The following is a 26971-nucleotide window of genomic DNA, read 5'->3' as shown; positions in this document are numbered from 1 at the left end:
TCGCTTGGTTCTGTACTTCTTCTGCCACATGTTTTTTTATGAATTATGTTATCTTAACGCAAAAAAAAATCTTCAATTTCTTCACAAATGGTAGTTTATTTTTGTATTATGTTTTAAACAATGTGGTCAATGTGTGCATTTTTATGAGAATTGTAACTTATACACACATTCAACTAACTAACTTTTCACATTTTTTTAAGTTGAAATTAAATTTCAAATGAGAAATTAGAGAATGGTGGATAATTTAAATATTAAGGAAAAATATCATTGTAATCGATATCCTTTAAAATCAGCATATCATCAGAAACAAATAACAATTCTTGTTACTCTATTAATATTTAAAGAATTATTCGACTAATCTTTAATGTATTAGTCGTATTTGAATAAAATAATTATCTAAATTTAGTAAATTATACAGGTGAGTTTTATCTCATTTCAACACGATTGTACGAAAAAGATTACAATACTTTATACATGTCATACTTAATTAATGATAAATTTATATCTATATGATACATAGTGAAAGTTGTTCATTCAGCATGTCCAAACATCGTTTATCAGTATCATATTACTCTCACATGCCATCACAATGGTCTTACGGGTTTGCCATATTCATGCAAACAGTCGTTCCGTGTGGGGACCTCAACACGGTAGCATTCTGAATTCTAACAGTTTCTAGGAAAATGTTGTTATTTTCTCGAGTGTCATCATCAATCCGAACACATTTCAGTGTTAGATTTGTAAACTCGAAACATTGCTGGACATTCACAACAGCATCCACCCCATCATCATCATCAGTATCATCGTTTGCTGGACAATGATTGATTATATTCAGCTGGACATGGCTACGTGAGAGCCTGTAATGTGTCCGAATGGATCGCAAGCACTCGCAAACAACATCAGTTTGATTTTTGACGTTCCGATGTCAAGTGATACGGGCACTCATGCCAAAGCAGAACGGAGTCCCGTTTCTTTGGTAGCGGGCAAGTAAACAGCTTCGCATGCCCACAAGAGCCTCCGTGTGTCTCGTGTGAAAGCTCATTTATAACGACAAGCGATTACTATTAATTTTACGATATTCGTTACAAAACAAAAATGCTTGACAGGCAGGGAAGCGAAGCAAATGAGCTCGTGCAGCTATTCGCTTCCATCGGTGGCGATTCTTATTTACCACGCACTTTCACTGCGCTAACAAGTAAACAACATCGACCAAATGTTTCTTCGTCAGTGCGCTATGCTAGCTTCAAAATTGTTGCCCTCCCAATCATCTGCCATGAGGAGAAAAAAGCAAATAATATTTGCCATTTCCATTTAGCAACGAAGAATCCACAGTAACATTTTCTCTACAATACCGAAACCCCGACAGTTCTTCTGCCATTTCCTGCTCTCTATAATACTTCGCCTGAGTCAGGCCAAAGATGATCTGCAACTTTTGCACGGTTTGAGACGTGACCGGTTTGTGTTTGCCATCTTTATAACTTTGACATTAATAAACAATTAATGAATGCTCGGCAGGCGACGCTGTTATCGCAAAATTTTCAAACGAATCCGGTCTCTTCGCTTCCACGGCTACGGCCATTTAATTGGGCCTGCTCTCCATTTCCTATGTGTAATTAATTGTGCGCTGTTTTTGAAGGACGTAAATTTTAAAACCACTCGTATCGACGTGAAACAGAAGTGTAGTAGAAAAGAGAATTTCGTCGTATGCCAAGCAGTACGTACACTTTAACCGAAAAGAACTCTCTGCAAACTGGCCGTACTTGATGTTTGCACTTCATTCTAGGTGGTACGGCTTTTCTGCGAACTTCCTCACGGGAAAATTTTCATCCGGCCTTAGCGCTATCGGTAAGCAAATAGTCCTTTTTCGAGTTTTTGATGTTTTCCGGTGCTGTCTGGTTTGTTTGTTATTTTATTTCAATTCTCATGGGCATGAACCTAGGCAAATGGATGGACAAACAGCTTGACAACAGTTTATCGACCGTTTTCATTAGCAATTTGAGTTTGATTCGTTTATTTGACGAAATTGGCCGTTACGAAAAATGAAATGCTGGACCAACAAATGTAACGGAGTAATTGCTTGTTGATTTTCCCGGAGACGCACGATGAATAATTGAACAATTTAACAGTTTTGTGAAGGCCATACGTACTAACTGAATTATTTGTGAGGAAATCACGTTGACTTCGTTTAAATTATGTATATTACATTCGTCTGGTCTGGAAATCTAGCTTAAGTGAAATAAATTAAAGTTAATGAAGTTTATTAATATTTTCTATTAAACGCGACCAGTCAAAATTAAACGGCTACAAAATCGAAATTTAGTTTAATAAGTGTGTTTACCAGTGTCATACTAGTGTTCTCTAGTCGGCGTGACCTAGTGGAGCGCGTTTCTTGCGAGTATAGCTTCGCGCACGCGACATCTACATTAATTTTTCTATTATCAATTTTGGGAAGATTTATCTATGTCTTCCATAATTAAGCTGAAAGATACTAAACGCCGTTTTTTTTCAAAACAACTTTTCCAGATTGAGATATCTTTCCTCAAAATCGAGAAGAATCATATAAAATGGACAAACCCAAAACGAATACTAGCAATCTGTTTAGTATGGTACACGGTATCAACACGGATAATACAGAAATTGATCCGAGTAGTGAACGAGAAACAGTCAAAATAAAATCATTTTTATTTAAAAGTGTTTCTGCAACAACTCGTCCTTTTCATGTCAAAAAATGTATAGAAAATTTCCTTCCATTTGTTTTATTCTCGAAATATTACCCAAAAATCGACTCCCCACGATCTATAACTGTATCCGATCTCCGGCTACATGCGCTCTGTTTAATCCACTAAACAGCTCGATGCACTCCTTTATACCTTGTGTCAAATGCAATAGCAATTTCATGGTACAGACTCGTTTCCACAGAAGACAATCGGATAGATCAGAGTTCGATTTTTAGAGCCTCTTCATGGAGTCTGTTGTGAAGTGTTTCTATGTGGAGACCGTAGTAGCATCGTATAAAATAAAACTATCTCGTGGTCATCGGCGTCAACTGATAATTACAAGCCGGTCCCTATCAAGTCAGAGACGTCAACAAACAGGTATCTCGACTTTGCCACCTTGATACTTATCCGAGAAACCAAGTCAATGGAGATAACGGATGAAAATCGTTCCTGCTAGCATTAACTAGCAGAAGGGTCGATCTCCTTGCCTCAATCTCGGGTGAGAATGGGTTGGGATGACTGCATTTTTTTGCATTTTTTCCTTGAGTTCTAACCACTGACATTCTACTTTCGCATCAGCTTGCCAAACAATTTATACTGCTATTTGGTGTTCCATAACTCGGTTCGATTGGTGCTCCAGGCATTTCATCGCGAGTGAATGTTTCTCAAAAGAAAAAAAACAGTTCGATGGCCTCCAACTACATTCTTAATACAGCGGAGCAACTCTCAAATATTGTAGCATCTTTTACATCTTGATCGTTTCAATGGCACAGGTTTATTCATGGAATCCAAACAATTTAAAACTTCTTGCTTGCATTCTGGTCGGGGATTTGTTTTTTTGGAATCCCATTCTGATTCACAATGAACTCAACAACACTTTTACGTTTACGCTTTTCACTACGTTACTCACAAGAAAAATACTTGCACTTTTGCTCCAAAGTGTGATGACTCATTTGTTTCAAAAGTTGTTTTTTTTTTAATTTTCCGTAAAAATAATTTTGTATAATTCTTAAGCTGACCTGATGAATCATTTCTTTTTTTTCTCGATTTTGTGTATGACACCTGCTTCTTCGATTTCATATTTCTATGCAATTTAAAGCTTATTTGTATTAGTTTAAAAAATATAAGATTAAACTAAAGTATGCTGATCAGCATGAAACAGATGATTAAAATATTAAAAATGAACTATATTTCTATATAATAAACTAGATTCAATCACAAGAACGAACCTACATGTATGCTAGTAAATTAATTAAGTTTTTACTTAAATCAATGCTAGGTGGCTCACTTACCCCTCCTATCTTAAAAGAATTTAAAAAATTCTTTTTCTTCTCTTCCTATTTTGAAAACTAATGCTTTCATTATTCACAGAATACACATCCCTTACATATTGCGCAACGCATCTCTCGGAATGATGCAAGAAGCGAAGGTTTTCATAACTTTTTTACAAATTGTTTGCAGGAGATCGCAGATGCAGAATGTGTACTTCGTTCCCCTTAACATACGAAGGGGGTTCAGTCTTTATTCAAAGTTCAACTTTGCTTACTATCTTGTCATGCATCACTGCACTGCTCTTAAATAAAGTAAGCTTCTCCAGCCAACAAATTCCAAACACTCGGCACATCCGAATAAGCAGAGCGAGCAAAAAGAAAATCAGATAGGAAGAAAGCATCACTACGCAACACGTCAACGTGTGATGACCGCAGTATGGGAAAAATAAGAACGAAAAACACAAGCCAAGTAGCGAGCCACCATCAGTAGCAATTGCCATTCAACTAGCTAACAAGCTGCTTCTATCGCTGCTGCACGGGAAAAATGGTACGGAATCCATATCCCGGATGTACATATTTCGACACTGCAGTGGTTTCGCAGCTTTGCTTGAATTTTTCATCGGTCCGCGACGCTGCCGCATAAAGGCTTGCTGATTCGAAGCACCGGGCCTCAGCTAACGAACCAGCCATACTTTGGTCTGTCTCGGTTCCTAGATAACCTGGCGTATTTCCGGACCACTCGTAGCGCACTTGCGCGTTTCTTTTTTGCGTGTCCTTCGCTCGAGGTTCTAGTGCGTTTCGTTTGACTTGTTGCCTGCCAGTGACCCAAATAAAAGGTATGCGTCACTAGAACAGACGGGACATATATAAGAGAGAATTGGATGGTGAAGAATGAGATAAGGAGGGAACTGAAGAGCGTGGAAGGATGTTGCGTTCGTTGCGTTAGATATGCAGTTTTATGATCTATTCTAGGAAAGCTAGTTCCAGCTACCCAAAAATCGACCCTTCGAACGAATGAGCCTACTATAATCGGCTTATGTGTGTTTTTTTTGTGGGAGGACACGTACTTTCACGTACCAGCACGGTATTAGATTTGTTGATGACGTTCACGTTCAAGTCATAAGCCACCGATCCCAAGGAAACGCAGCGTGGCTTTATGCTTAAATGAGTGACAATAAATATGAATGAATTTGCGTGAAATATCTAAACATGAACAATAAAGCAAGTTAAAACGAATTTATACGTAATGATAAATGCAATACAATATTCTGAAATTTTTATTTCGCTTAGAGCATATTTTATAATCACATCGAGACAACTTTGCTAAGCATGAAAGTTTAACTATAACATAAATTAAAGAAGTGCTGCCATCATGCACTCATTAGCCACCGTATGTCGCAGATCATTCATGTTTCATCCTTGTTGTTACATCGACAATTAAAATAAGCAAAACGTTACGCACGCAACGTTACGTTTTGCACAAAACATTCTCTCTCAACAACAAAAATCATACTTATAACGCTTCTAAGCATAATCCAACTCCTGTAGCATGACACTTTCCTACCAAAAATTTCACCGCCCGATGACTATCGCGTACATTTTGACTTTAACTACATTTCCTGTCGCCACGAACTAAGGAAAAACACTGACTTCCTGTACGATACCAATCACGAATAAATTATTACATTCCTGTACCGTTAATCTCCCAGCCCCGCCCTGTGAGAACTTTAACGTCGAAAGGCTGCCTTCATCCGTCATCATTTTTCCGGCGAAATCGAACCGCAACAAAACATTACCCCGGGAGCGCATAAAAGAAACGAAACTTTTTCGGCGAAAAGAAAATGAAAAAAAAATCGGGGGAAACCATACACCATGCAAAGGGGAAACAGTCCGACGACCGACAAACATTTGCCTGCCATTATCGACCATTCAACGGCGAGGGGAGGAAGCCAGTCGGTTTACCAGAAACCGAGAATGTGAGTGGGAAAGGTTTGGTAACATTTTGACTAGATAATGGTGACTGACTGGTTGGAAAACAAACACAGAACAGCAATAACGGAAAACCCCTCCTGCTTTTGGGCTGTGAAAATTCGGAGGTTGCTAATTAATCATAGGAGTTTCAGGGATTTCACCGAATGTCGCAAACGCAATGTGCAAGCACGCGGACACACCGTTTATGTTTGGTGTTTCTCTGTTCCTAATGCGCCCAAAAAAAAAACATCCCCCATTTGATGTACCATTGGAAAGAAAAACATTTAAATAATAAACAGAATCTAATACACTCGCTCACTTTGACTACTTAGAATCCCCACAGAAGAAAAAAAAACAGCTGTCTCATCCTTCTCTTTTCCTCCCGGCCGCAACCGCAAGACCTCGCTAGACGAAGGAAAACAATTTTGATGGCGTGATAAAATGTTATAAAACGTTATTTAGCGGTCGGACGACTTTCTCCTTCAACGGGCGTAGTGGCGGATAAAGATGGAACTAATCGAATGTCCTCGGGCAGGGTGAAAATAGTTCAAACGTCGGTAGTTTGTGTGTGTGCCTTCGTGCCTTGCTACTCCGTTCGTTCTTCGGTAATATCCCAATTGCACTTTCACCTCGACAACCTTCACCAACTTTTTTGAACGAACTCTAATTTTCCCTGCGTAATCGACGTACGTACATATGTATGGTTCGTTTTAGGTGAGGAACGGACTGCCTGCCCATGGATTACGAGTGTCTTCTTCGCTCTTTTCGAAAGCAGTTGACTATTCTTTATACCGGATGTTTCGAGTTGCCCTAGATCATACTTCATCATTAGTGTACCTCCTCTACCTTAACCATAACCTATTACTGGAAAGCTTCGAAATGACCTGCACGGTTAGACTGGGTTTACCTTTCCCGCTGGCTAAATTTAGCACTCGAGCAGGATCGAACGGCACGAAAGTGAATCGGCAACGCTCAAACGTCAACCGGAAGTGTACTTCGCAGTAGAAGGCGAAAGCAATACGTTCAAACAACTGCCACTGGTGGTCTCGAGCAGAAGATACGATCGTCTAGCTAATAACAAAAATAACCACAGCTGAAAGGCGAGTTGGGCGAACCTTGAGTGCTGGGTATGAGTGGCTAAATGAGAATGAATTAGTGTGCGACTGTATGGGCCCCGTAGACCGGAAATCTTGTAATGCTTCTGTTGAACGCATAGCAAGTATGTGGTTTCACTTCTCATTTGGAGTGTAGCTTGAATGATTCGTTGATCATTTCGCATGACTTTTAGATTAAAAACGCATCCTTTTGAGATCCTGTATTATTTTGCGCACAATTGTTGATGTACTGATTGAAATCATATTTTCTCTTCTATTTTTATTTTTGTTTTACTACTCTTATCTCTCTTGTATCTCATTTTATTCGATGAGATGAAATATCAGTATGATGCTATGTCACTTTTAGAAAATTAACTCTTAAACTCGCGTTCTAAAGCTTAAATATTTACTATCTTTTCTACTGCACAAAATTGAATAATTGAGGCAATCAATGAAGACAATCACGAGCAAGCTATTATCACCGGACTTAGAATTGGAACTATTCTAATTACTCTCTCTCGAATTACACACGAGTATAGGATAACAAAATGTGATCCTATAAAATGTGCGTGCCGTGGGGAAATAACAACAATTCAACACATACTAAGAGACTGAGCAGTCAGCAACGAAGAAAGAATTTAGCACAAATTTGGAAATAACATACATAAATAATAATAATACCCGGGTGGTGCATGTGATAAACGGCGCCGATCCACACGGCAGGACTGGGTTCAAATCCCATCCGGACCGTCCCCCCGTAGCAAGGACTGACTATACGGCTACGTGGTAAAAATAAGTCTAGTAAGCCAGAAATGGCCGGCGTGACCTGTAAGGTCGTTAAAAGCCAAGAAGAGAGAAATAATAATAGCAAATATAAAAAAGAAAGTGAACGAAATGTTTTCAAATTCTTAAAAACCGTAAGTATGTACAAAGAAATTTAATCGAACAGCAATTGCACCAATCAAGTAAATGATACATTTAAGGAACCTCTAAACATTCTAGAAACTTTCTCTTTAAGGAAATAAATTAAAGTAACCAGGCGAATATCAGCCAATAGGCCCAATGCCTCTATAAAAAACGGCATTGAAAAACTTATTGAACTTTCAAGATTTAAATATATTTACACATTTAGTTCATTTCTAGGTATAACTGCATTGCTATGAATTGATGTATAATTTTGATTGACTGTTTTTTACATTTGTGTTGTAGGTAAATTTTACATGAATCGAAAAAGTTCTTCTTTCATCTTTGTGAAATAAGGTTTATTACAGAACTTTTATGACTATTCAGTCAGTCGTAAATTCAAACAATATTTAATACACACTAAATTAAGTAAAAAAACTTCACTCGTAGTATGCTTCAGTACCCATAAATTTATGGAAAATAAATATTTGAAATAATTAAAAAAATATCTATTATTTTGCAATATTTCAACCTAAAGCAGTGCTAACAATACGGTAAACGCTGTAAATATCAAGTTTAAATGAATAAATTAAGTAGGTTTATGTTCTAGGGGAGTGAAAAAAATTAATTTCACTTTTAATACTGAAATTTTTATACATAATAATTTTACTGAAACTGAAAAATTTTATACATAATATTTCATTGAAATTCTGACGTATATGTCATAAAATTACCGCCTTCATTTACTTTCAATATTACTCGATTACATATACCAAACAGACACATGGAAGAAACGAAGTATATTAATTGGGATTCTGTTAATTAAATACTCAATTTTATGATTGTTTCATCATTTACAAATATAAATCTTCTTCTTCTTCTTCTTCTTGACTTTACGATCTCTAGTCCCAGGTCATTTATGGCTTATTTTAGACATATTTTTACCACATAGCCGGATAGCCAGTCCTTGCTACGGGAGGCGATCCGATTGGGATTTAATACCCGGTCCTAACGTGTGTACAAGTATACATATTTGATCGATTTTCGAGTAACTCCTCAATAGCTATTTTCATTGAAAAGCTTAGTTTAGTTAACCGCTTTACCTTTAGAGTATTCATTCCTACGTATTTCACCATCTACAATTATTATATTTATAAATATTTCTTTTGTCTCTTAACTCTTTCCAATGTTGATACAACCAAAGTTGGTTTATATTTTTGGTTATATTTGTGAGATAAAAAACCAAAAATTGATAGTTTTGAAGTATTGTTCAATCGTAATGGTTTCAAACCACTGAATTTAATGAAAGTGCTCTTCCGATAGATTAACCAAAGCACAAATCGATTCCCAAGCCACTGTAATAGACTTTGTGTAGCTATACAAAAGCATTTTCCCTGTTCTCCACTCCAAAGCTTCGCTGTTTTCAGGATGCAATAAAACCAACGGAAGCACCCGTCACATGGCATTAGACCCAACCGGCTACTCCAAATCCCATGCAACCATTCGATGCAAACTGCCCATTGTGTGTTGGCTGTTGTTAATAAACAATAGCAAATCGTCCACGGACACCGACACCAGCGACACCGAACCTCGTACCCCATAGCTCATATTTCATAGATCTTCCACATAACACTTCGGTCCACCCGACAGCCACCATGCCATGCCATGGCAAGTATCATGTGCAGAGAGAACGGGGATAATGTGCGCACGGCTCACATCGAACCGTTACCACCGGTAGATTTAGCGCACATCTAAACGGTCATTGTCAAAGCATGCGGCAATAAGCACGCTTCTCGATTGATATATAAACCTATAATTATTCGATAATAGCCCACATTTAGCACCCAACCACACTATACGATACTTCCACCGTTTGGGGGCAATGGAACAGGGAACAGTCTATGGACGATGGAAGTGACACGGATTGAATAGGCTGGAAAAACGACCCATTTCCGACCGCCACCACTAAGGGGTCTCTCACCTACAGCAGGTAAACGGGTGAACGGGTGGAGTGAGTCGTTATGCTTTAATTAAGAGATTCCTCTCCCTCCCTAGCGTGGGGGAAATATTGAATATTATTCCATACACAATGGCACTGCTTGGATGTGAACGACGTAAAATCACGGTCCGCGACGGAACGACTGCACCAACTACTCCGTCCGAAGAGAAATAGAGTCAGCGTTGCGCCCATAAATCGACAAACCATTTCCAAACTTTACCTGTGCTGTTGGTCCTGTACCTACAAGCAAGGTACAGGGAAGACACCAGCAAAAGAACATACCCCGAAAGATTCTCCTAGCCACAGGAGAATCAAAACGACAACAAACAAAAAACCACCAACGAGCCAAGAATCCGAAATTCGACATCTATCTTAATAAAAAGATTATTACGAGCCACCAGTGCCCAGGATTCGCTTGGCTTGAGCAAACTAACGAACGCGAACGAAAACGCGAAGGTGATCGCGCTGGACGAACCCTCTCCTGCGAAGGCAAGGAACGCAAAGAAACACCATTCATTCCCAATTTTTTTTTTTCGTTCATACAACAGTAAAGGGCCATAAATTGTTTTAACAAACCGGTGCTGGCCCCGAGCCCAGTTCATCTACCGTTAGGTTTGCGTCCTTTTTTTGCGAATTGTTTTTTTTTTGTTATGGTATTCTTTACGCTTACTAAATGTACATACACATTTGCACACAAAAACAAACAAAAAAAAACATCCCAACTCGAGATCGTCTTCACGGTATGGCCGACAGCATTTCGGAAGATAAAGGAGCGCACTTTGAAGGCGGTCAATGTTAAGAAGATGCACGGGATGTTCGAGAAACAAAACACATTTTTACATCCAACATAATACGCGCCTGCCGGATTCCAGTTATCGCCTGTTGGTGATTGATCTTAGCTCGCCTAAATTACGTGGGAAGCGTGATAAACCTAGCGCAGGAAGAGCAATAGCAACTTTTTGATTACTGTTTTGTTTTTTGAACAAATGGGGTGATTGCGTTAGTAGAATACAGGAAATAATGTAGACAAGATAATAAGAATGATGATATTTAATCAAATTAAACAAATTAGCCTTTCAGTATAAAGGAGTTTCTTGATTTTGGGTATGATTTTATGAATGGTGGTTTGTCAGTTTCAGCGGGTCAGTTCTTGAATTGTTTACGAAGTGTTATGGAAAACAACACATATCGCCATTCCGAACAAAACATTTTAGTACAAAAAAGCAGGCCTAGCTAGAATCTGCCGAAGTATTCGGAAAGGCGTCTGGAACATGCATTTTAACAGTGTCTCACTCTCAACAATAGTGAGAAGTGACTTTATTAAACTATTAAGAAGGCCAAAACAACATCCTTAGGCAAGTGGATAAAAAGCAGTTAAAACACTAACCCATAAAAGGTGGAAAATAGAAACAAGTTAAGCAATAATTGAAAAAATTTATCTCCGTAGAATAAAACTTTGTTATTGGTGAAACATTTTTTTGTATTCATAAGGAACAGCCTGGCCGTATTGCTGAAACATTTTATAGCCTGTTAATCCAAATCAACGGAGAAAGAATATGACAAGCAGAAAGACTTAGAAGGCGGAATACTATTAATTTAAATTAAAGAAATAAAAATTAGGTAAAGTCAATATATTGTCACAACGTGATTAAAAAACTGAAATCTTGATCATCAATCTTAAAACTGCTAGAATTAGATGGTAAATCAGGGGTTCGATTAAAACTTTATCTTTAAACTTTTTTTTAAACTTAAAACAATTTGGCGGATGCAAACAAAAATCCTAGCAGAAGATTTCATACATAGAAGTAAAAAAAAATACAACATATGCAGAAATTAATAATAATATATAAAAAGAAATAATGAACTCACCACAACATTAGCTCAAGCTCATATTAGCTCAACCTAAAAGAGAAACAAAAAAGAGTAGCTACCTCAAAACCCGGTAAAGATTGTACCAGTAAATCGGATCGACTCCTATAGAATTTATAATTCCTCCCTCCCTTTCTTCGCATTTCTTCGCATTTTTTTCCATTCCTTTCACGGACTCCATCGGACTCATCTGGACCCATCCGGAATCAATCAGATACATTCGGACTCATCCGGACTCGATCAAACTCATAGTCAACCGGACTAGCCAGACTCAATTCTGATTATTAGTTGGAATCGAAATCAATTTTTCATACATGCAGTCGGAGTGAATCCACGATTCCACTCCGGATTACACATCACTACTCTGTACTTGCGTATTATTCCGTTGTATGGATTCCATGTGCTATTCTTCTTCCTTTGTGGCACAGCAACCTGTGCCCACCAGTTTTGGCTTTCCTTGACTTTACTTTACATTATTCTATTACCTGTGTATAAATTCTCATCATACTTGTTGTTTCTCGATAGAGATGTATATTCCTTAGAATTCGATACATGGTTGTTTAAATTGTATTTATGACAAATATTTATGACAAATATAATAAGAATATTGTAAACTCTCCTGACTTTGCTGGGATTTAGGAAGCGGCGGTATTACTCTATTCAGACTCTGTTGTCATTGCCCCGCCGTTCCAATTAGTCGTATTTCTATTTTGACTTCAATGACTCTACATATAAATGTTTTGGTACAATTTTCCAAAGTTTGAAACTCAGGAATACGATCATATGAAAATGAAAAATCAGCCGCTAAAGTAATAAAGATGGAAATAAAAGACTTCATCACACATTTGGTTTAAAGTTTTAAATTGGATTTTGGACAAGACTTTGGATTCTGCAAATAAAACTTCATTACTACTCATGTAACGACTGAATTTGGCGTGCAAACGACGTTGATCGTATATTGACAAGGGCATTACGGAAACCAATAGAAACACTAGGGAAAGAACAACAATCAGCAAAAGTTTTTTTCAGAGTAAACCAATAAAATAAAAATTAAAAATGTGTAAATAAAAACAAACGCAATAGAACAATAGCTCCTTTACTCTCATTTAGCTACACTTTGTGTAACACAAGCTCGAAAGTTTATCTCATTAAATGCCGCCATTTCTTTGAAGCGTGTTCAGCAAACGTTGGTGTCATCCTTTGGGAAGATGTTACACAAAAAAAAACAATAAAACACAAATACCAAAGCAAACAAAACATCATCAACACCATGCTCTGCCGGGAAAACACCTTCAACTTTCGAACTTGGTGCGAAAAGTGTTGTTACGTTTGGTTCGCGTTTTAAAACCAGTGTGTTTTTGTTTTTCTTCTTCTAAACACGCATTTTCATGTCCTTAAGCTTCGCTAACGGATGCTCGAAAACGTCAAGCTTCTGATTTTTTTTTCTTGTTTAAATTTACAGCTCACATCATCCAACTCCGCACTGCAGAGAAGTTTGCACCGTCACCCATTCCTTAAGGAAATCTTGTTTACGCACGCTCCAATCTCGGCTCGTCTCGTAAAATATTTTTCCAGTACACCAGCCTATGCTCACACACACACACATACGCACGTTTGGTAAGCTCACCATCCCGGCTAGAAGCACTCGTCGCCAAGTTTTCCTAAACAGATCCCAAAGCTGTCCAACTGGTCGTGACGCGGAAGTAACGTGCCACTGGCAGACGTTTCAATAAATAATTCTTCTACCTTTTCCCCGAAGGTGCGTGGTGCGTGCTGAAGTGAAGGATGAATGGAAATCTGTAAAATTCTCAATCTACAGTATCAACCATCTGATAGCGATGACGAGCTTCCTAAACAAGTGAAAGTACGCAGAAGGTAGGAAAAGAAAAAAAGATTCACGAGAGGCCGTCGAGAATAAGGCCTGATTTGCGTTCAAATTGAATCAAAATCACTTTCAGATGTTTGGTTGACTTTTTTTCTCTACACGTTCCACCCCTCCGGCTCCCTTTTCGACACCGTAACCGACGGCTTAACGCGTAGCTGAATCCTCCGGAGGCGGTATATAGACCGATCGCAAGTACCCATACAGCGCGTCCGTTTCACGTTGTCGACGTGAAGTGGTTGTGGAGAACATTACATGAAACCATCCGGACCTGTGACAATCCAATTGATCCTGACAGCTGCAAACACAGGGTCCTAGGCCCCTGATACGCAGCAAGCTTCCACTCATCCACATCCATCTCGAATCCGGTTGAGGTGCTTTGTTTGACATGCTCGAAGAAGCGGTGAAATCGAAATTGACACTCGTTTCGGTGCAATATCACGTACCACGGGAAGGTCCATTCGGGATGTTTACCATCATCATACTTCCGTTCGGTGGGTAAAAGATTGCACCAAAAGAAAAAGCGGAAGACACTTAACTACTCGCTTCTAATCTAATGCAGTGTAAAAGGTTGCGAGGATGCGAGTGGGTAAAAAAAATCGAAACCAACAATTCGTGTTTCGCAAGAGCTAACTAGTTTGTTCGCACGAACAATATCACCATGTAAATGATTCACGGCTTACGGCAATGACCATGGTTACCCTGGAGCTTTAATAAAGATAAGTCATTATTTGTTTCAGGTGCCGGGTTCGGTCGATGTAGCTGGTGTTGTACCAACAGTGGGAGAAGATAATAACAATCAAATAGCTTCCCAACACCGTAGCTGCCTAGCGAGAGTTATTTGTTGTTCTTTGCTAATTTTGTCTGTAAGACATTTCCCGCTTCAAAGGGAATCAGGAAGGGAGCAAAAAGAAAGAAAAAGAAGGTAAGAAACATTTTCCATTGTTACGAGCTTATAAACTTAGAAGAAACTTTTCATTCCAGCGTTTTGTCCTAGTTAGTGGGTTGAGAAAAAGACGTGTTTTGTGCGAAAAAAGGGTCTTTTGTTTAAGAAATTATTACCATCACCACTGGATTTGAGTTCGGGGAATTTTTCGGACAATGTTCAAAATAATCAAGTAGAATGTAAAAATTTCAGGTGAAAAAAAAGAAACATATTGAAACATGAAATTCAATTTTCTAGCCTCGGTTTCTTTTTCTCGCTACAATAATACTCACATTTTTCTTCACTTGCTGTCGATGATTTTGCGCCGTTGAAATTGTTTCCTTTTATTCACATATCACACAATCACCAATGGAATCGCATCACGCAGCGCACAACCGAATTCAAAAGGACGATCGATTGAGCACCAAATCAAAACAAGTATCACACTCGACAGCAACTAGCAACTTCACCTTCAAAGCGCGTTCGGCTTGGGAAGGCTCTTGGCACTACACTTCGATACGGCCGCACTGCACCAGCCCTTGGCTCATTCGAACCATCTTTTTTACCTCCCGATACACACAACAATCACACAATGTGGGCACGGAAGCAAAGGAATACCACACTCATCGGCCGACAAGTGCGTACTTCACCCGTCATTCATATGAGCAAGGCTCTCAAACCGTGGACTTGATCCTTGACTGGTGGGATCAAACAGCTTCACGTGCAAAAGGTACACCTCGGTGCAAGGTTCGCTTCTTCGGCGCGCATACACTTTTGTTTTGACTTGCCCTTATACCCGGCTCGGATGCACTGTTGTATCCTTATCTCACGTGCGACTTAACACTTTTCCTCCAAAATGGGGCGAACGATATAAAACAGGAACTTGCGCACCCTTTTTTTCTTCCAAATTTGCCAAAAGGATGCAATGCTTTTATCAAAGATGAATTGAACTTTATCCGGCACACACACCTTCACATGGGACAGCTCTATAGACGAATATATGCTACGTTATGATATGCGTTGCTTCACAGCAAATTGATATGTTTCGGTTACGTCACTAGCATTTGCTCAGACTTTTGTGTTGTGTTGAATTGATTACATTGATGGTTGGTTGTTTCTACATGCCTACGGAAGTGAAGCTTTAATGCTTTAATGTGTATGTATGCGTGTATGTGTGACAGTCCATTGCTGTGCTGACGCTCATTAACACCTCAACGACACCAGGACCACTAGCCGGAAAGCCGTCGAGCTCGCTGGCAGCATGAATTTTAAATAAATTCCCACCGGCAATGGAACGCGACTCATCCACCGTTCCCGTTCACAAGTCGTTTAAAAGCACATTTTGAAGGTGCTACTTTTTGCCACCCTTTTTCCAAGCGCACAAAGTTGGGGATGTTATTTTACGCCAGAAAAATAAGAACTTTATGCACAAAAACCCGGTACACGAATTTACGCAAAACTAACGCGAAACCGAACGAAAACACAACCCGACCGACCACGCTATCAAGCGATTTGTCGCAATTTTTTCAACACTCACGCACGTTTGCACGCACTCACGCATGATTCGAATGCCCCGAAACCGGATATACACGGTGGCACTTTGAACTCGCGAACGTTAAACATCGACCCGCAATTGAACGATTCAAACCACAACACGCACTTGTGGCTAATAAAAGGAATTTGCAATGTTTACTGCACTGTTTTACGACATTAATATCATACGCTTAAAGACACTAGACGAAATTACTTCTTCATTTGAACCATGGTTGCAAACATTAGACACTTTCAGGGATTAATTTTTTGTTTAGAAAACACCATTTGAAAGCGACGCTTTAGCACTTTAAGTTTAATATAATATGTTGGATGTGCTGGTTTTGATGTGATTTATACTAAGAACGCAACAACTTCTCCACAGCATCCGAACACATGTTTAGTAAATACTCCTTTCACACAGCACAAGCATGAGAATATATGTATCCTATCGAACGGTTCTTCCCATGGGCGGAAGTTGCTTGGTACGAATTTTACGATAAAGTTTCACTTTTATCCACTTTAGCGGTTTAACCAGGCATCCGGCAGGGGCCAACGCTTAGCAATGGTGCATTTTTCTGTATTTAAAACTGCATCCAAACAACGAAACTTCAGCTGATGGTGCTCCACCTTCACCTCATCTTCGTACCCTTCGTAACCGGAGGCGAGCGTGTTGAAATTGACTTTTTGATTACGTTTCCGGCTGCAAATGCCACATTTTGGCGCCTTCGAACCACATTTCGCCACCAACCCATCACCAACGGGGTCGGTCCATTCTGCCGTCCAATGCAAATGGTTTTTATTCCAAAGCTCCGCCGAATAGTCCCGCGATTTTTAGGCAGCAAAACGACGAACGTGCGACGAACGAAGCGATATCGAAACGTGCAGAACCGTTAAATCCACGGCGGATTCCTGTGCGCGACCGACGGAATCTCACGACAAACTGCGGCAGCTGTACCGAAGCTCGATGACACGGTTCCAGGATTCGCATGGGTAACGGGAATCGACGAACGATCACGCACAACCGTCAAACGGAATGCTATGGAACGCTCGACGAACCGCCATTGCGCAGGTCCCGAATGCATCCTGGGGACTCACTCCCCTGTAGAAACGCAACGCAAAACGAATGGTAACTCACCCAACCGGTTTTCACCGTTTAGCCAACTAGCATCGGGTCCAGCATGAAGTTGGAGTTGCAGCCGCCGGGGCAATGTTGCTCGAAAATGAATCACACCAAGCGTGTCAACACGTGGCGCATTTAACACCATCCGAAAGGAGCCACTCCGGCGACTGGGAAAGCAAACCGTGGGACGGTTGGCAGTATGGGAGGGTAAGTGTTGATGCAAAAAACCGAACGAAAGGAAAAACATACTGTCAAAATGTTACTTACCTGAATGGTCACATGGGGATGAGTTTTGCAAAAGATTCAACGAACGGAAAAAGCGAGCGAAAGCGTTTCGGATGAATGCGATGCCTGCCCCAGCAGTCCCTGATAACATCCGACCCGTTTGTTGGCAGGTCGTCTCGCCCAGATGCGGTCCCGCATGTGCACAGTCGTATGTGTTGCCTTCGTTGCCTGCAATGCAGGTGTCCCGGTGAAGTTTTAATTGCATCCTGCTACTTCAACGTGAGTAACGTGCCATCGCCCATCTAAGCGGGTGACTCTCCGCCGTTGGGTGGTTGAAGCGAACGTACCATTTCAGTCACCCGCGTAGATGCAAGGTCAATGGTTATTGAATTACTGTCGAGAAAGATAAACAATGAGATGAGATGAGGAGAAAGGTAATGTCAGTTATTGCATCAAAATATTCAAAATTGTATAAAAATGATTTTAATTTTCTGCACAAAATAAAGGAAATAAATTCTAATGACTTACAACCATCATCATTTCTCAAGCTTCTCTGTATATTTGCATTGGACAAGCGACAGATAAATTGTATCTCCGCCATTTTAATTCGCTGCAGCTGCCTGTCTTTGGTTAGCGCTAGCGATCGAAAGTTGTTCCATTGCACGCCATGTCGAAACGGCAAGGCAAGATTTTGCCTCGAAGCAGAAAGAACGGCTACTTGGTAATCCCCTGCCTGCCAGTCAACAGAACTTTATTACGCTCTGGGAACCACTGGGAAACGAATCTTTTGTGTGGAATATACTTAGAAGGATTCCGAACCGAGCAGGGTAAAAAAAAGATATAAAACTTACCCGTTCCCAGGCTGTTGATTCCAAGGATTGCGGCCTACGATTTAAAACCCATTGCCAGAAGATGCATTATGCTGCTGCTGCTCTTTTATCCACCTCATTCTCACCACGATCTGTTCTAGCTTGGTTAGGAGAGTCACGAAATAGCCGTTAAAATTGATTGCCATTTATTTTCCAAGAAAAAGGTACTTATTAAGTATCGGCACAGATGCACTTTGGTGTCATATGAGCTCAAAAAAAGGAAAATGTTCTATGGCTTATGTCATGTTTCAACAAACTCCTTACCCAGGCAAAGGATTACTCAAGCCACATTGGTCAAGCTCAATTGCACAACATGCTATACGATCATTGGTCTTAGTGTTTGCATTCACCTGAAAGCTTTCCCTTCTGATCAGTCGATACATCCCTGGAAAATGTTTATGCTTTATTGTTACTATTATTTTTCACTCGCTTCTTGTTACTGCTCACGTGCGAATGGCGCTAGGCCGAGCAGAATCGAGAATGATTCGATTTGCAGTTACTGTTGGTTGGTGGTAGTCAACCAAAACACGGCCCGACGGCTGGCTGAAAGGATAAAACTTTTCAATGACTTTGTTCGCAAGCGTTGCGTTACCTTGCTAACCTTTTCCGAGATGCCTTCCAGCGATGGGAGCAAAACGTTTTGTGGAAAACGCTGATCTAGACGCTGATGTACGGCAAAACCTACCGCAACGAGGTTTCCGGTAAAGGGTAGTGGACCCAATCAGTAGACCGGAAAACGGCACAGTGCCAGAACCTACGATGGATGGGTTCGCAGTTGGCACGGTGTGTGCTGCAATGCTACTCACAAAGTTTTAACATAATCGGATTAAAGTTTACTTTACGCTTGAACTTTTTTTTTATTCTTCCTATCGCAACAGCATTCAGCATTCCCGGGCTGAACAGTTTAACCTGTTCAGTATTGGGCTACTAAATGCTGGTTGTAATTGTTTTTTTTTCACTCCGTGCTATGAAATGAATATAACACTTGATATAAGCCGGTTTGTGTTTTCATAGTTTATCAGCTGCTATCACACTGAAACTTCTTGGAAGGGACGCATCGTCTGAAAAAATGTTCCTAGGCGTCGTTAATATTTAAAGCTTATTAATAATTTATATCCTCATTTCTGTGTATTGTCTATCCTACTACGACTGTATTAACTTAACATATTTCATTTGATCTTGGTGCCATAAAAGCCTGTTGTCAATTCTCAAGAAATATTAGTATACAACACTGTTGTTGCCGAATTTCTCATCAAAGCTTGGTAAATTTAAATGTGGCAAAGCTTAAAGCTACTTATGACATTCACTAGAAGTATCATATTAGATACTAGTAGAAAAATATCGTAGAAATAGACAAACTAAAAAAACATTAAAGGAAACATTTAAACATCTTCATTTGAATATTGTTAACTCAGAAAAAATCTTCAAGAGAACATTCAACATTTCACACACTGCGTAAGAACTTAGAAAACTTTAATAATTTAACCATTTAAGTGAATAAAGCAATCTTCATAACTGTACCAAATCGATGCTAACATCCGTGTGTCAACGTTGCTGTTTCAGATGCTCTTCAATCATTTTGCGGTTGTCAACGAGAACATCTACCGGTTTCTGCTGCTATTCGAAATTCGAAAGAGGCTACTACCAAGCTACACTTGCAACACGTACAACTGACAAGCCTAGTTAATGATGGATAAACAACGATTTCTGATATTAATGACGCTCCGTCTGTCATATCATCGGGCTCGTTCGTTTCACAAGCTTTTAACATCAACACTCTCTTTGAAGTCCATCGATATAGCTGCAGTTCACATGAAAACTCCATCCAATCCTTGGGTCTCAATGACGGTACAATCAAAGCTATGTTGTTGATATGCTCAGTCATGGACACTTTCAAATAGGAACCATCTTTTCGTCTTGCTGTATGTTGCACAATTTGGTTCTGTGTGCAGAGAGGATGCGAAACCACTTTCTACAGTACATCCTTCAGCAGAATAAATTCTCAGAACGGCGATTCTATTTTAGAACCGATCGTTATCAACCTTCCAAAGACACAACATCAAACAGGCAAATCGTGTAAATGGTTAACAGAAAAAAACAATAGCAACCTTACAGATGCGACTTATTATTAAGGGTCTTTCCTTTAAGGTGCACTCTATAAAGTGCTTTCCTTTTAATGGTTGGCCAAATTTTCGGACGTGAAGAGTAAAAACCCCTTCTAAATGACTTTGCTCGTCGTTTCACGCAACAAGTGATACATTTATTAAAGCTTTATAGCCTTAATTATGGTCTGTGAAAGTCATTAAATTTGTTAATGTATTTTTCGATCGTTAATGTACGTAGAGACAGTAAGTAATAAAATCGGACAAAATAACATTGCATGCTTTTGCAAAATATTGTAAAACAATAAATCAAATGCAAAATATGTTTAAACCTTAATGATCGATTTTAAAATTTTATCAAACCCAATTCGATAAAATCAGGCCTACAAATACAACCCTTGCTTTAGCCGATGGTTAAAGTTTTGACCGTACAATTTAAGATCGCTTACATCTGTAGCACCTTTGTAATCAGCTTTATCTAAGCAACATCCAGTGCTCTGGTCAGCACTTCACGCTCATCAACCTTTCCCAACCTTTGCCAAGATGCAAGTTTATGTCCTTGAAGGATGTTTTTCCCTTCACAGAAACACCGACCTTTGCACGCCTTTTCTTCGGTGGTTCGAAATGGGATAATTAACGTTACTTGATTATGATAATTTTATTACCATCTCCAGTTTCACCAGTCTCACGCCGACCCCGGCTGTAAAGGTCCTGATTGCTTTTGGCTGGGAGCCTGGCTAACTTGCCCAAATTAGCTCGCTTGGGAAGAGATTACATTTGTGCTCGGTCAACCGCCCTCCATATCGTCCCCGCCCAACTACTACACCAAACAAACAATTTCAAAAGAGCAATAAAAATTTGTCTAACATCTAGCCGGTTCCCGGGCGACAAACCAGCTGAGTCCCAAATCGTGTTTCGTCCCCATTCCGAGATGGCACAAGGAAAGAAGAAGTTATTGGGAAAATATCTTCTCGTTCTAGAAATGGTCTCGGAGCCGAGTACTGTTTGCTGATCTTTTATCAAATACGCGCCTCAACACAGGAGAAAGGTGATGGAGGTGATGGACGGTGCTCTAATGCGGCAATATCATTAGAATTAATAATTCAACAGATGTTAATTGAGTTCCCTCTGGTTTACGAGGGTGGCACCTGTGTGTAAGAGCCCGTTTATGTACTCCCGTGGTTTCTAGTGCTGGCAATGGCTGAGCATTAACGATAACGATCCGAAATCGAAAGCATCCGCAAATCCTTCGGCCAATCGGTTCCCCCTTACGGAGAGATGCAACGGTGCTGTGGCGTGAAGAAAATGTCACTGCAGGTTGACTGACTCTCAACAGGCAAACTCATTTCTCGTGCCACAAAGTGCCGAAGGACATCTAATGAATAATTATGATCTTGTAACTCCACTTCCGTTCGCTTTGGTAACCAATTCCATGCTCGCACGTGCACACCCGCTTGACACGCTCTCTTTATCACTCACATGCCCCCACTCTAAGGGAACCGAAAGTAGTAGAATGGATTGTTGCTCCTCTCGGCGTGTTCTTGACTCCTGGGAAAGTTGTTGGAAGTTTTACAGCAAAAAGCACTTCCGGTTGTCTGATGTTCGTTCGGCCTGTATACCGTCATGCGAACCAACCACCGCACGACCGCCAGCTACACGACCTCGAGCTTACCACATTTCAGATGCATCCAGCCAGAGTCAACTGGTTGCGAAGGTAACTAAACTGATAGGCTAAGAAATCATCAAGCACAACGACGCTGGTCGTGTAAAGTACTCCCGAAAACTTTATCCCGACCCGTTTTGACTGGTTTTGCATCGTTCCGAAAGCCACAGAGGAGATTGTGAAAGTTGATCGATAAGCTAGTTTGCAAAATTAATTAAAACAACGAAAGCTCAGCTAAAGGACGTTGCTATCCGATAACTAAACGTTCAATCGATCATAGTTTATTCATGGTGATGAATAGACACAATTAAAGACATCTTTGTTTAAGGCTGAAACCAAATTTTAAAAAATGTAAAAAATGTTGGAAAATAATGGAAAAACTAGAAATTTTATATCAAACCATGATTAAAGCATAGAATTAATTTCGAAGCATAATTTCGAAGTTGTCAAAGTAAATAAGCTTAATATTAATATTGTTTTAATAAATACTTTTAAGATGTGAAACTGCAAAAACACTTCACTAAGATAGTGAAACACCAATTATCCGAGAGACTTTTCATCAAATATCAGATTAGCCTTGCGACAAATTAAAAACATGGAAATTCGGGGGAAAATAACAAATTCGTTTCCCTGTGCTACACCACAAAGTAATTTAAACCCCTAAATGTAAGCACTTTTAAAAAGCTGTACATCTTATATTAGACACACTACTGCGAATATCTATTTATACTTTGAAGAATGATCGCCAAAATATCAGAAATAGCACAACCTTATTGACATCTATTCCATTATTAAAAAAACAAATCAATCAAGAGGATAGGAGCGAAACTTTATCCCGAGCGATAATCTAAAGCATTTTACATTTTATAAAAACACACCACAACAATGGAACCAAATATACAAAAATGTGCTAAAAGAAAATTTGATCAGAAAAAAATGAGTTACTAATTAAATAACTCACCACCTGTTCATTGACTTTAAGGCGGCCTACGATACCATAGATCGGACCGAACTATGGAACACCATGCAGCAGTACGGATTCCCTGGGAAGCTGGTACGGCTGTTGAAGGCCACGATGGATGGGGTGCAGTGCAAGGTGAGAGTATCGAACATGCTGTCGGAATCGTTCGAATCTCACCGGGGTCTGAGGCAAGGGGACGGACTCTCCTGTTTGCTGTTTAACATCGCTCTGGAAGGTGTCATGCGAAGCGCGGGCTTCGACATCCGGGGCACGATTTTCACCCGTTCTCTCCAATTTCTCGGCTTCGCGGATGACATCGACATCATCGGACGGACATCTGCGGCGGTGTGCGACGCGTACACCCGACTGAAACGCGAGGCCGACAGAATTGGATTGAGGATCAATGCGACGAAGACAAAGTACCTGCTTGCCAGGGGCTCTGACCGTGATAGAGCCCGACTCGGGAGCAGAGTATCAGTTGACGGCGACGATCTCGAGGTGGTAGAGGAGTTCTGCTACCTTGGTACGATCGTAACTTCGGACAACAACATGAGCAGCGAAATCCGAAGGCGCATTGTTCAGGGAAATCGTGCCTACTACGGGCTCCACAAACTCCTGCGATCCAGAAGGCTCCAGCAACACACGAAATGCACGATATATCGCACACTGATACGTCCGGTAGTCCTCTACGGGTACGAGTCCTGGACTCTGCTAACGGAGGATGCCAATGCACTCGCTATTTTCGAACGGCGGGTGCTAAGGACTATCTTTGGCGGTGTGTGCGAGCAGGGCGTGTGGAGAAGGAGAATGAACCACGAGCTAGCTGAGCTGTTTGGCGGTGCAGATATCCTGACGGTGGTCAAAGCCGGAAGGATACGATGGCTGGGGCACGTGATGAGGATGCCGGACTCATGCCCCACCAGGAAGGTGCTCGCCAACGATCCGTTCGGCACGAGGCGGAGAGGAGCACAGCGAGCTCGTTGGCTGGATCAGGTGGAGTCAAACCTGTCGGAGATCGCATGCAGCCGTGGATGGAGGACTGCAGCACTGGACCGAGTTTCCTGGAAACGGATTGGCGACCAGGCCATGTCTACGCGACGTGCTCGACCATGAGCAGGCCAGAAAAGAAAAGAAGAAGTAATTAAATAACTCTTATTTTAATTTTCCAAGCATATATCAAAGTAGATATCAAAACAATTATAGGAATATTGTGTTAGAGAAAAAAAGCAAATAATTATTTAATATAATCGTATCATTTCAATTATAATTCTAAAAAATATCAATTTATTTATTTTTATTTTATTTATAATTAATTATTACGGCTTCGGCCGTATTGTCAGCCTCTGAAGCTGAAGAAGTACATTTTTCACAAGGCATTTCCTCCTTATCCCGGGCATACTCAGTTGTAAAAAATATCAATATAATTTAAAAAAATTATTCTATTTTTTATACTGATAGAACGGCCTGGCCGTATAGATAATTTAGAAAAAAATATATTACAGGGTACAAAAAGCAAATAATGAATTCATATAGCCATTAAATTTCAATTATAATCTTCAAAATATTAATATAAATAGTTAATCATTAAAAGATTTTCCATTACATTTACCTAACCATTAACAAATGTCACGTACCATTCTTTGCTCCTCCACATATTTTTCTACTCCATACAGTTTTAACGGAAATGAAAGGTGATAAAAATTCTTGCTAAACGCTAATTGAGACCTTTTTGCAGTACCACGTGTGCAACACGCGTGGGAAAACAACCGTGGCGTCCGACCAGGCCCCGTCGTCTGCCTTTGGAAAGCATAATCGTCGGTTCCGATGCCTCATTAACCCTAGTCTAGTACACACTACACGGTGAAGTGCAAACATGCAATTTCGTTGATGGGTCCGCTGCACCTTTTGTCAACCCCTGTTACTACCACCCCGCCCCCCGGTAGCCGTAATTATTCAGCGACGTGTGTAATAACTTATTTCTCATTAATGTGACATTTCTTCGCACGACCACGACCACCGTTGCCACGGTGGTGATTATTTTCCCTACGTGTCTGCAGTGCATTAGGTCAGTGTTTTGAAATTATTTTTACCTTGTGCACTTGAAGCCGACATGGGAAATGGTACGAGATCAGGACGAAGACGAGGCAACTCGCAGCAACAACAAACAAATGACCTTTGTACACGGTATCCTTCGTGAGTACGTCGTGAAATGTGCAGCTGCAAACCATCGAACGCATCAATTAGTAACGAATGCAAGCCGTTTACATCGTTTGTTTGCCCTTTGGAATGGGTTTTTTTTACATTCACTGCATCGGCATTAAATGATACTATTATAATACTCTTTGTTTTCCAGGAAAAACAATGTATCTAGCGCTCTTGTCCGACGGTTTTTTTTTTAACATTTCTAATGCTTTTTGTTTCCTTTGCTTGAAATAAAAACTACCTTTTATAATATATTTTTCTTATTGTACTTTGCGGGAATAGGATCTATCTTTCTTTTTTAATTTACCTTTCGAAATCTGTTTTAGAATTGTAGCTCATTCTTGCAAACAAATTTAATGATTTCTTGAAAAGATTCGTCTATCATCTTCATGTTTCTTGGGCTTTTCAAAACTTTCTAAGAATAATTAGTCCTAGTGGTGAATAATACACGGTGTTTAATGAGTATGGGTTCACAATTTTAAAATATAGTTTTGTGTCATTTAAAACTAATGTCATCTTAATAATAAGCCTATCCTAAACTTATCCAAAAAATACCTAATGATAGAAATTTAATTAATACAATTAAGAATCGAACTATAAATATTGCCTGCTTACATCAAATCTCCATACAATAGTTTTGTATTTTTCATTATCTTCTTTTGAGCTATATTAATGGCATCACTTATGCTATGCATATGCTTCACAATGTTTTAGACATTTAAGACTATTTAGCTAGTTTGTCGGTTTGCCGCCGTTGCCTAAATTATTTGGAATCCTTCCGATTTCAGTGTTAGCTTTCTTCCAGGTGATTCTTAAAACGAAAAAAAATCCTTCAAGCAGTTGTTACAAATATTACTTTCTTCTGTCTGATCGATGGAAACCAAAGCTAAAGCAACCTTGCACCATTTTCGGTATACTCACGCGGCTACGCCATAGTTCGATTTTCAACGTAAGGCATAAAGGTCGTCTATCCTAAGTGCTTCCAAGTGTAGCAATTTCCGGCAAATTTGATTTACTTCTAACGCTCAGCCGAATGATGTGACGGCTGAGTGATTCCAGCACACAATAGCTCGAATACGCCAACCGGCCTACCTTTAAAAGGGCCGTCACTCACGAAAGCCTCCCTGGGCCTGCTCCATGAGGTTCGAGTTTTTCTGGCAACCATCGGAGTAACACTACGCTGCCGGTTTTATACATTTCTATTCTTACCTACCGAAATAGCGCAGCGACCTAGAAAGGACGTTCGAACGTGCCGTAACTTAAGCGTTCTTCTCACCACACGGAAATGGAAGTAGTTTTTGCACCAGAAACTCTACATACGTACGACCCGTACCCACAGCTACTGGCGCAACTGTCAATGATTTATTTACCGTTCCATCTCCGCTTTCAATTTGTGAAACGAAAATGATGCCTACCTCTCGGTGGAACGCTAACTGACTTGACGGGAGCGGGTATATTTGCTTCGCATTTGCATCCATTGGAAAAGGTAACAGCTATCAAATCCGGGAAGCAATCGGAGTTTCCCGGCTTGAGGCCGACATCGTTTCAAGATTGACACATACATTGGGAAAGTTTTACCTCAAGTCCAATTCGACAAACATGCTTTGTACGACCAAATAAAAAACTTTGTCCAATTTTGCTCCTTGAACACGGCACAGAGCAAAC

At 40.1% G+C, this 26971-nt stretch overlaps 1 protein-coding gene across 1 annotated transcript in view; it reads right to left on the bottom strand.

Moving 5' to 3' along the window:
- Positions 1-17138, bottom strand: part of LOC125761657 (uncharacterized) — a 173576-nt gene extending 156438 nt beyond the window's left edge. The window contains exon 1 of the mRNA XM_049422990.1: positions 14925-17138. The gene's annotated coding sequence lies outside the window, so the exon portion shown is untranslated. The remainder of the gene's footprint in view (positions 1-14924) is intronic.
- Between the last annotated feature and the right edge of the window lie 9833 nt (positions 17139-26971).

This window comes from Anopheles funestus, chromosome 2RL (assembly GCF_943734845.2).
Source record: "Anopheles funestus chromosome 2RL, idAnoFuneDA-416_04, whole genome shotgun sequence".
NCBI classification, from domain to species: Eukaryota; Metazoa; Arthropoda; class Insecta; order Diptera; family Culicidae; genus Anopheles; species Anopheles funestus.
This window is presented reverse-complemented; position numbering and strand designations above follow the sequence as displayed.